This window comes from Erythrolamprus reginae, chromosome 7 (genome assembly GCF_031021105.1).
Source record: "Erythrolamprus reginae isolate rEryReg1 chromosome 7, rEryReg1.hap1, whole genome shotgun sequence".
NCBI classification, from domain to species: domain Eukaryota; kingdom Metazoa; phylum Chordata; class Lepidosauria; order Squamata; family Dipsadidae; genus Erythrolamprus; species Erythrolamprus reginae.
Genome location: NC_091956.1, coordinates 1,592,976 through 1,601,192, shown reverse-complemented (window position 1 = coordinate 1,601,192; position 8,217 = coordinate 1,592,976). Strand labels below are relative to the sequence as shown.

At 38.2% G+C, this 8,217-nt stretch overlaps 1 long non-coding RNA gene across 1 annotated transcript; it reads right to left on the bottom strand.

Annotated features, from left to right (window-relative positions):
* Positions 1–765: 765 nt before the first annotated feature.
* Positions 766–7,399, bottom strand: LOC139170078 (uncharacterized). Its single transcript, XR_011559562.1, has 4 exons — positions 7,363–7,399; positions 2,854–2,880; positions 2,071–2,178; positions 766–901 (listed from the first exon to the last, which is right to left on the bottom strand). It is a non-coding gene; the product is annotated as an uncharacterized lncRNA (long non-coding RNA).
* Positions 7,400–8,217: the final 818 nt, after the last annotated feature.

Genomic DNA, 8,217 nt, shown 5'->3' with positions numbered 1-8,217 from the left:
CACTCATACCAATCATTCATCCCATACGCATTATTACATCCACCCCAGTCATCCATTAATTAAAAACCCCCGATAATGTTAAAAATAGATTAAATTAGTAATAATTAAAACACTAATAAAATATATCGAAAAATATAAATATAAAATAGAAGATAGAAAAAATTCATAGTAAAGTGCTAAAATATAGGAAATTAACCGGTCAGTTATAAATTAATCTGAGACAATAATATAAATTAGAATCAATTATTATAAAATCAGTTCTTGAATGAATAAATAGTTCAAAATTCATCAGTCAATCCAGGTCAGGGTGATAATAATGTCTTTAGTAAATCCTTCTTTAAGACTGCTGTGTTATAAAGTCATCCACTAGGGGCGCAGTGTCTTCAATGTTATTCAATAGGGAATAGGGAATACAGAAGATGGATGGAAGCAGGGGGAGGAGGGGGGGGAGATGATAAAGCAACGGTCTCAATATTTGCAAATAACCCCAGTTTAATTGGCTTGAGCTTCTTCCTTTTGGTTCCCTCATGCTTTTGTTAGATTTTGTTCCCCGACCATCAGTAGATTGACAATCACTTTATTCACTGTGTGGAAGGAGCCTATCTTTTTAATAAATCCTGATTCTTCTGCAGAACCAGTTTAGAGGTGACCTGGAGAAGAATTCAAGGCCAGCAGGAGATGGATGCGAATGCTCCTTCCACTCCAATGCAACCCACCAATCTAGCCAGAGGAAGGAAAATGGGCTCGGTGGCCTTGGGGGCAGGAATGCGTTTGCACATCTGGAGTGGAACTCTTTACGTACCATTAAGGAGAGCAAAGTCAGGATCCCGTGTAATCATATATCGCCTAATTTGTGCCATTGCCTTCCGAAGTGGATCCCGTTTTGCCTTTTCAATAGCATCTGAAAGAGAGGTTTAATTACCAAATAATAATGTTGGATTGACAGGCATTTGCTGTTGTGCCCAAGGCACCAGGACAGAAAGAGCATGAAATCTTTTCCCACTGGGACATGAAACTATCTAAGATTTATTTAGGAAAGATATATAGAAACCAAAATTTTTTCATTGATTTATAAGATTGTTAAGATCAACTGATTGTTTAAAGACAGATTTAAGAACTACACTGTTAATTAGTAGATATTGGTGGCTATATTACTTGTGTAGCTGCTCAAATATAGACATAGGGAAACTTTGAGAACATCTACGAAAAATACTGAACAAGTCAATAACGTTTACTAAATATCTGAAGAAAACAATACCTGGAACCTGTTGTACATGCTCCTGATCAGTTGGAGGATGATGAAGATATTGAGGACTCGGATTCAGATAGTGTTTATGAAGTAGTGGGGGGCCCGGGGATACAGGTAGTAGAACAGGTGGGAGGCCAGCCACAGGATGGGGTATGAGTTCAGGATCTAGTGAGGGAGAATCAGACGCTTGCTGGGTTAACCCTAACTTCAGAAGGGTCCAGAAACGTAGAGAGCAGAGGTCTGGAAGAAGATATTAAGGAGAGGAATGGGTTAAATATTGTAGTGATGTATTTGGCAGGTCAGGGGGCTAGTGGAGCAGGAAGGGTGGAGTTTCAACGTGTCTGAAAAGAAATATGGAGGTGTTTTCGCCACGCTAAAGTAAGCCAAAGTATTTTTTATTGTATTTATTCAGTGCTGCTGTTTTTTCAAAGTTATGTAGTTAGGAAAATAAATCTTGTCTAAGTGAAGCAGGAAAAGGAATGTGAGAAATGCGGCTAAGAGAGAGATCACGGACCGAGTGATGTATGGAATGTGTTGAAGTATAAAGATCAGCGAGCTCCATTCTTAATTTTTTCCGCACAAAGCGAGGTTAATATGTTCCTGCTGCTATTAAGCTTTTTATGGCCAAGACGCTAGCTCAGCTTCTTTATGGGTCCTTGCTTGGACCACCAGCTTCAGCATTTGCACCAAAGAGAAAACCCATGTGTGTCCAATCACACTTGGCCAATAAAGAATTCTATCCCCCTCTGTCTCCCAAGCTCATTCCCACATACAATTATAGAGCTTCAAAATTGATTAGTTGGATAAAACTAGAAACTTACATAAACGGATATACCAAAGGGTGTACAAAAACAGACAGAAGAGCATGATAATGCCAAGTGTTGCGCAACAGTAGCTTTCGAGACATAGTAGTAATTTGTTTCGCTTGCCTGTGTTTGGAAAGGAAGCCTTGATTAGAAATGATCTTAAGAGATAACAATAAGCATCACACTATCTTCACGATGCATTTTCACATGCTGTGACATCCTATTCTACAATTGCTCTCAACAAGCAAACCTGTTCATGGAGAAGCCTTCATGAAATGCTCTCCTTTGGAGGAGACGTTAAGCCTGCCCTATACTCTGTGGTGGCCTTAGATTATAGACACAACGTCCATGCCAGACTTCACTGAGTAAGTAGGGAGTAGAGTTTGGACACACCACTGAAGGGTCAAAGTATCCAATATAAGAAGGAACCCATAGATTTTGGCCTTGGACCGAACTGATCCTTGACTCTCTTGGGATGGAATAACCTCACCTGCCCTTCCCTCCCCCTCCTCTCCTCTTCCCCGTCCCTTCCCTTCTTCCAGGGAGTTTCCACAGCTGAGGATGTGCTTCAACCTGGACCTGTCTAATACTAGCCCAACCCTTCACCACTCGCCCACACTCTGTGTTGTCACTTTGCCCAGCAGCCTTAAGCAGCCAACTTAACAGAGTACCAGCACTGGGTCCAGCTGTGCTCACCCTCCACAGAGCAATGGCTGGCCTTGGGCAACCAAAGTTCTTAGGCATTCCAGATGGCTTACTACATGAACTTACTACATGGATTTTAAGATGTCTACTTACGTGGTGGCCTTTGCACTGCAGGTGGACCTAGAGCAAAGACAGAAAACCAACTGACCTCCAATATGTCAAATAGGATGGTCTCCAGGCAACGGCATGACCCAAGAATCCTATCCCCCCCAAAGCACAATGTCTGCCTATAGGTTCATTAAGCAGGCGGCCTTAATGAGGAAACTTTGATTTACTGGCTGAGATGCTGCAGGAATTCCATTCCAGGCAAGAAGGAGGAGGAGGAAGAAGAGGAAACGGGATCCTTGGGGCTCTCTGACCTTGGTTGTGTTCTTGCAGACATTCCATTACCCAACTAGGTAACAGCATTAGTGGAAGGAGCAGGAGGAGGAGGGAAGAGAATGGAGGAAGAGGAGGGGGAGTGTCAGAGCTGTGTTAGAGGTTTACTGGTCAGAAGCAGCCAAGATGTCAGGAACTGAAGACCTTGCAGAAGGAAAACAATACAGCAGGGACTTTTGAGAATTTTACATCTCCCTGGTAGCAAAACTATATTCTCTATATTCTGTTTACAGAACACCAATACTGCCTTACTAAACAGCACACCACCACTTAACCACACATTACAAACCAACAACGGACCACCCAGAACTAACCACTACGAACCACACCTATGCAAAGCTGCATTACAGTTTATACAATTCTTAACAAATCAGGTTGTAGCACATTCATTGTGACTCAACAGGCTTTCCACTTTACAATAATTACAGCATTTCTACTGTAATTTGAATATTACCTCAGGATAATAAATATATTATTTATTTATTGATGATAAATATAAATCCAATAAATAAATAAAATAAATAAATAAAATACTAATTCTGGCATGGAGGACAAGGAGGAGGAGGCAGAGGAGGAGGAGGAGGAAAGAGGAGGGTAGGATTCTTGGAGTTCTATGTGTTTTGTTGAGTTCTTAGAGACATTCCATTACCCAACTAGGTAACAGCATTAGTGGGAGGAGCAGGAGGATGAGGGAAGAGTATTTATTTATTTATTTATTTATTCATTCATTCATTCATTCATTTATTCATTCATTCATTCATTCATTTATTCATTTATCTATTTGATTTTATGCCACCCCTCTCTGAGCTCATTCCAGAGGACCGGGCCCACAACAGAGAAGGCTCTTCCTCTAGGCCCTGCCAAATGATATTGTTCACGGGACCTGGAGTAGGCTGATTCTGTGGGACCTTACCGGTCACTGGGACTCGTGCGACAGAAGGTGGTCCCACAAGTAATCTGGCCAATTTCACTGGGATACTAATTTGAACTTTTCTGAACAAAATGAAAGTAAAATTGAGATGAAAAAGTTATTCCTTATTTGTTTATTTTGCTCATAAAAGCCCGCCCCTAGCGTTTTTGTGCAATTTTGTTCATTTTTATCCAGCTCAGGCTGCCAGTTCAAACTTTTTCCCACTTTTTGCATTGGATCACTATTTTGAAGATCTCTGATCATTAGAAAAATAGAAATGAACTGAAAGAAGTTATGTTTATTGGGGGGTTTTGCTCAGAAATAGGGCCTCCCCCCCAGCTGTGTGCAATCATTTTTACTTTACCTTTTTCTTAGGCTCCAAATCCTGCCAGATCCAACGTTTTTAAAAACCTTTTCACTGGGATACTAATTTGAACTTTTCTGAACATAATGATATGAAAATTGAACTGCAAAATTGAAGCTTATTTGTTTATTTGACTCATAAAACTCCCCCCCCTCCGCTGTGTGCAATTTTTTCAATTTATATGTATTTCAGGCTCCAAAATCAAAATATTATTAAAATGTTTTGCATTTAATTACCAGTTTGACCATTTCTTAACACAATGATAGAAATATTGAAATGAAAAAAGTTATGTTTATTGGTTTATTTTGCTCAGAAATAGGGCCTGCCCCCCCCCCCCCCCGGGCTCTGTGCAATCAGTTGCACTTTACCTTTTTTTTTTAGGTTCCAAATCCGAAATATTTTTAATATCCTACACATTGATTTACTAAATTGAACATTTCTGATCATCAGAAAAATATTCCCTAAGGTTTCAAATTGATGCTTATATTTTTATTTCACTCAGAAATCCAAAAACACATTTCGGCTGTGTGCAATTATTGCTCCTTTACATTTTTTTAAAGCCTGCCAGTTACAACTTTTTTGAAAACCTTTTTTGCTGGTATACTAATTTGAACATTTTTGAACATAATGATATGAAAATTGAACTGAAAAAAGTAATGCTTGTTTGGGATTTCTTTGCTCATAAAAGCCACCCCCCCATTTTTTGGCAATTTTCTTTTCAGTTTTTATTTTTTTTAGGTTCCAAATCTCAAAAACAATTTCCCCCTTTGGTATTGATATGATACATTGAACATTTCTAAACATAATGATATAAAAATTGAACTGAAAAAACTGATGCTTATTGATTTATTTTGCTCAGAAATAAGACCTCTCCCCCTGGCCTTGCTGTTTTCCATTATTTTCAGTTTTTATATAGATTTGGCTGAAAATATTTGGAATATCCTTTTGAAAAGCAAGTACATGATGGCCAGATAGCTCATTTTATGAAATAAGTCCATTTTACTAAAAGCAAGCATGTAATTTTGAAATTAACAGCATAATTTGTATATAACCTGAAAAAATTGAGCACAGCCTCGTGGGGGCCATTTCTGACCAAAATAAACAAATAAGCATCAATTTCTTCAGTTCAATTTTCATTTCATTATGTTCAGAAATGTTGAAACTAGTAATCCAACACCAAATAAAGCAAAATTCCTTCCTCTTCTTTCCTTCCTTCCTTCCTTCCTTCCTTCCTTCCTTCCTTCCTTCCTTCCTCCTCCCCTCCCTCCCTTTCTATCACTACATCAAGCATTGTAACTTACAAATGACACTGTTTAACATTTAACAAATGTTAAAATGAGAGTGACTGTTTTTTTTAATAACTTGGGATTTTAGATTAGATAGTTTAGTTTTAAAAACTGGATTTAAGATATTTTGTATTGTTCCTTTCTATGCTGTAAGCCACCCTGAGTGCCCAGAGAGGAGCGGCATATAATCCAATGAATGAATGAATGAATGAATGAATGAATGAATGAATGAATGAATGATACAAAAATACAAAAAAAACCCCTAAAATACAAAAATACAACAATGTAGTTCAAAAATACAAAACGTTTATGTGCAAAATCACATTCAACCTAAAAGTACAGTGATACCTCGTCTTAGGAACCCCTCTTCATATGAACTTTTCGTGATACGAACCTGGTGCTTAAGATTTTTTTGCCTCTTCTTTTGAACTATTTTCACCTTACAAACCTGAGCCGCTGCTGCTGGGAATCGCCGCCTCCAGACTTCTGTTGCCAGCCGAAGCCCTGGGATTTCCCTGAGCCTCCCCTTGCTGGGATTCAAAGCAGTGCCGGCAAAAAAGAAGGGAATCCCAGCGAGGGGAGCCTCAGGGAAATCCCAGCAATGCAAGAACGGCTGCTTTGGCTGGCAACGGAAGTCCGGAGGTGGGGATTCCCAATGGTGCAAGGCAAAAGGGGTGACTTTTGGGATGGGGTTGCATGCATTATTTGCTTTTACATTGATTCCTTTGGGGAAAATTGCTTCGTCTTACGAACTTTTCTACTTACGAATCTGGTCACAGAATGAATTAAGTTTGTAAGATGAGGTATCACTGTATAAGAAACATGGAAGAATATCTGCTCTTCATGTGTTCCATCACCCCAGATACTTAACAGCTGCCTGAAACCCTGTGCCAGGCCAAAGCCATTTTATTTGGGATCTAAGGCCTGCCAGGCTATACTATTTTATTATGTATTTTCTACTGTGGGAAAATGGGACGGGGACTGTTTGTAATTAGTGGCATGCAGCCATAACCCATACTTTCTAGGAAGCCCAAATCACCCTTGGTCTCTGCACCTCTACAGATTCAGCTTTCACCCAGATGTGCCAACATGGCTCTATTAGTAAATTAGAACTTTGAGGAATAAATGTGCCGTAGACTCTGATTTAATGTTGGAGGCTATTTGGAGCCCTGATACCCTATTTGGAATAGCAGCATTTTTAAAGCTTTCTTAAATTGCAAGGAGAATGCAAATCTGATTTCTGTTGGAAGAGCAGAAGAGCACAAGAAGAGCACTCCAAATTAATAATATTAAGGAGTAATATTAAATTGCATGCCAAATTAAATGCTTGGCTATAAAAGTGTACATACCCTCTTCTTCCTGCGTATCAAGGTGTGTCCTTGAATCTGAAAAATGACAAAATTGCATTTTAATTTTTTTTATTAGTTATCTTTATCTAATAACCTTTATTAGTTATTTACATTAAGAAAAAATACCACAAAATGCCACAAAACAAACATAAACAAAACAAAACAAAAACATAAACAAAACACGACCTATACAGACATATGAATGTCTTTCATAGTTGCAATTGTATTACAAATCTTATAAACACTCAACGATTGACACAGTGGCCAACCGTAACTGATGCCAAATTAAATGCTTGGCTATAAAAGTGTACATACCCTCTTCTTCCTCCGTATCATGGTGTGTCCTTGAATCTGAAAAATGACAGAATTGCATTTTTAAATTTTTTTATTAGTTATCTTTATCTAATAACCTTTATTAGTTATTTACATTAAGAAAAAATACCACAAAATGCCACAAAACAAACATAAACAAAACAAAACAAAAACATAAACAAAACACGACCTATACAGACATATGAATGTCTTTCATAGTTGCAATTGTATTACAAATCTTATAAACACTCAACGATTGACACAGTGGCCAACCGTAACTGATGCCAAGTTAAATGCTTGGCTATAAAAGTGTAAAAGTGTGCATACCTTTTTTCTGCTTACTACGATGTTTCGTTGAATCTGAAAAATGACAAAATTGCATTTTTTAAATTTTTTATTAGTTATCTTTATCTAATAACCTTTATTAGTTATTTACATTAAGAAAAAATACCACAAAATGCCACAAAACAAACATAAACAAAACAAAAACATAAACAAAACACGACCTATACAGACATATGAATGTCTTTCATAGTTGCAATTGTATTACAAATCTTATAAACACTCAACGATTGACACAGTGGCCAACCGTAACTGATGCCAAGTTAAATGCTTGGCTATAAAAGTGTAAAAGTGTGCATACCTTTTTTCTGCTTACTACGATGTTTCGTTGAATCTGAAAAATGACAGAATTGCATTTTTACATCTGGCCTAGAACCATCATTTCCACTGCAAGGCGCATGCCCCTAAATAAATATGGATATTGAAAAAGCTGTTCTCTGCTTGCATGGAGGACAAGGTGATGCTTTGCAGGGGGCAGTTGGGGAGACCTTGCAGGGTAGTGCTGAGGAATTTAAC